This window comes from Nannobrachium achirus (genome assembly GCF_963921795.1).
Source record: "Nannobrachium achirus genome assembly, chromosome: 15".
In the NCBI taxonomy this organism is placed as follows: domain Eukaryota; kingdom Metazoa; phylum Chordata; class Actinopteri; order Myctophiformes; family Myctophidae; genus Nannobrachium; species Nannobrachium achirus.
In genome coordinates this window covers 25311687-25315379 of record NC_137822.1, presented here as the reverse complement: position 1 = coordinate 25315379, position 3693 = coordinate 25311687, and positions in this window count along the sequence as shown.

Here is a 3693-nt window from a genome sequence, read left to right as displayed (position 1 = left end):
CCGGATCAAACTTCCCGTTGTAAACGATCACCAGGCTTTCCCCAGAGAAAACCTGGTGACGCGAGGTTACTCTGAACACCTCCAGAAAGATAATTACTTCCACAATAAATGGCTCATTGTATTGGGTGGTGACACACACACGCACACGAACACACACACACACACACACACACACACACACACACACACACACACACACACACACACACACACACACACACACACACACACACACACACACACACACACACACACACACACACACACACACACACACACGCGCGCAAATGTGTTTGTTTGTGTGGCTCAATGGCTCATTTGCCTTCAGACATCAAATCAACCTGTGACAGCAAACTGGACATTCGTCTTTGTATCCCTATACGTATGTCTGTATGTCTGACTTTTACAAATGCGCGCAATGCACCCAAGTGCGCACGCACACACACACACACACACACACACACACACACACACACACACACACACACACACACACACACACACACACACACACACACACACACACACACACACACACACACACACACACACACCAGGGCTAGTGTGAGCAGCTGTAGGCCATTAAGCAGTAAATAATTCCAGGCGGGTTTGAAGAGACAGTGTGTGCATGTGTGCGCAGACTACAGATGAGGGAGAGAGGGAAGGAAGGAAGGGAGACAAATGGACAGGACAGGACGCGGCAGGGCTCTACATACTAACCAGAGGAGGAGCGTAGTGGAATGCAGATGAAGGAGGGAGATGGAAGAATGAATGAAAGAGGAGATGCAAGGTGTGGCCTACATCCTCAAATATGGTGTAAGACAAAGGGAGATGAAGGCATTCAGTGCAGGGACGTGCTGGCCATTGGGAAAAGCGGGCCAACTCCCAAACGGCCGGTTCATTCACGGCCGGTCCAGGCCTTCCCGGCCTTCGTTCCATTGTGGGGGCTGGGCGGCCAACAAAGTAAATCGTCACTGTCAGTCAGAAACCTTGTATCTCCAAGTTTCAAATTTGTACATTTTTTGCCTGCTTCATCATACAAGGCCGTCGCACAAAAGTAGTGAAAACAGCAGATCTACAAGCACACATCGCCTCGCGGTGCGAGACGTTGTGTGCTTGTAGATCCGCTGTTTTCACTAGTTTAAATCATTTTTTAAATGATAAATACAAAACAAACGGTTTTGGACATACAAGGTTTCCACCCGACAACGACGAAATATAACTCATGTAATTCGCCCACTGGCTTGTCACTTGTCATGATCTGAAATGGCAAATCTTTGAGTAGCAGCAGCGCTATCGCGAGATATCTCTCTCTATAGCGCACAATGAGGGCCTCTACAACTCTTTTTCCCGGGCTGAATCAGGGGCCCAGCACGTCTCTGATTCAGTGTACGGTGTGTTAAAAGAAAATGACTGCATCACCACATGCATTTGCAAGAGGACAATCTAAGTGAAGCTACCTTCGTTGTTCTATTCCTGCAGATTTAGGCTAAAAAAGTAATGAGACCGTATAGAGCAGGATGAACGGATGAGAGCAGGATGAGAGAAGAGGAATGAACTTCAGCGGAAAATAGGACAGAAAACACTGACAGTGTCATAAATTCACACGTCTGCCCGAGATATTACTGTCTCCTTTGACCCTGAGAAGCACTCGGCATTTGATTGACGAGATAGGAGATCGATGGCTGAGTCCGTGTTCGTTACAACGGCAGCCAACCGTGTCACTGGAGTGTTGCTCTGTATACTGTTAAATCTGAATTTACGCTGCAGGTTTGAAGGGGATTTTTACAAGCATAGATTTCATTTTGGGAGAAAATATTGCAAATCAATTTTCTTTAAAGAGCAATGCAAACTGCACAGTAGGATGTGTGTTTGGCATATGGAAGTATAGATATGAACTGTCAACCGAAATACCTCTTGGATACACAATCTATTTTAAACCCAAACACAGAATTTACTTTGCCACATAAATTTAAAAGTAGCTTTGCAGCTCTTTGAAGTGTATGGCTTGTACATACATTACATCGACCTCTGTATACAACATGCATGACTTATACATCCAGGGACCTTTACAGTTTAGGCAAGGCCCATTCATGCATGACAATCAGGCAGATGTGCACATCTACAGTATGACATTGTGAGTGTTTCCTGTCTTATTTTAATCTAAGTTAATGTCTTGTCTCTTATCGTCTCATCTCTTCTCATTGCAAAGGTGGACTGACATACTTGAACACTGGTTGATAAAGTGCTGGTCGAAATGAGCTCTGTCCAAGGTGCTGAATCAGGAGATACAGCTCTATTCTCAAGAGTTGTGAAATGAGACAGGGCTGACTGGGGCTAAAGGCTGTAAGACATCTGTCCCATTGCATGTGTGTGTGCGTGCGTGTGCGTGTGCGTGTGCGTGTGCGTGCGTGTGCGTGTGTGTGTGCGCACGCGTGCATGGTCTATCTTGCAACAGTAACATTAGTTACGTGGTTATTTGTCATTAATCTGCCGAGCCCCATCATGTCAACCAGTCCTTTCAACCCAGTGTCAGTTGTCGGAATACTTACGGCTCGCTGTCATTTGACTCTACAAAGCCTCAGTGTGTGACTAAACATGATAAATGACAGTATCGCCAGCAAATGCAACATACTGACCCATACGTCAAACTAGTCCCTGTGATGGGAGGCACGCCCTTCTTGTATGCTAGAGAATAACAAAAGCCTGTTCCAAGGAGAGAGGGAGTGACCATGTCTGGAGAATAGAATGATGCAGATGAAGGATCAGGGCTGAGAGAGAGAGAGAGAGAGAGAGAGAGAGAGAGAGAGAGAGAGAGAGAGAGAGAGAGAGAGAGAGAGAGAGAGAGAAACAGAGTGAGAACATTATCTTCGTATCTTCGATAATTCAACCTAGGAGGTGGTGAGGAGTGATAACCAGAAACACTTGAGTTCACTATTAACCCATACCAGGAAAGAATATTAGAGGTTAAGAGCTTCGGAATAGAGTTAACATTGAGTTGGGGTTCATCTGAAGGCTAGGTACTGTATGTGGTTTTTCGCTATACAGAAGAGTGCATGCATGCATGAACACATGCACGCACACATGCGCACGCACACACGCGCGCCGAAACACACACACACACACACACACACACACACACACACACACACACACACACACACACACACACACACACACACACACACACACACACACACACACACACACACACACACACACACACACACACACACACACACACACACACACACACACACACACACACACACACACACACACGGAGCTGGTTGTGGCATCTTGGAAGTGAGACTGCGTTACTATCGGAGGCTTTACTGTAAAGGAAGCTGATCGCCCTACCTATTGTCTTCAGATCCTATTCATGTTTTGCCACTATCTCCTGCACACAGCAATGCCCAAGCCGAACACTGTACTGCCATCCCCTCTGTATCCTACCATGTGCCAGAGCCACCGGAGGGGGTGAAAAATAAACCACTAAACAAGGTCAGCCGGCAGCCATTCATCCCCTGCGCCCCGCACGCACGGTAGCCAACACATCAATCTCACTGTAAGAGGGCTGAATATAATTACAGCGGGCCCAGCTCTACTGTAGCTGATAAACGAACCATGAGCACAAGGGCACCGGGCATGGAATAAGCTGCAGTAGCAGCAGATCTCAATCTGAGACTGTAA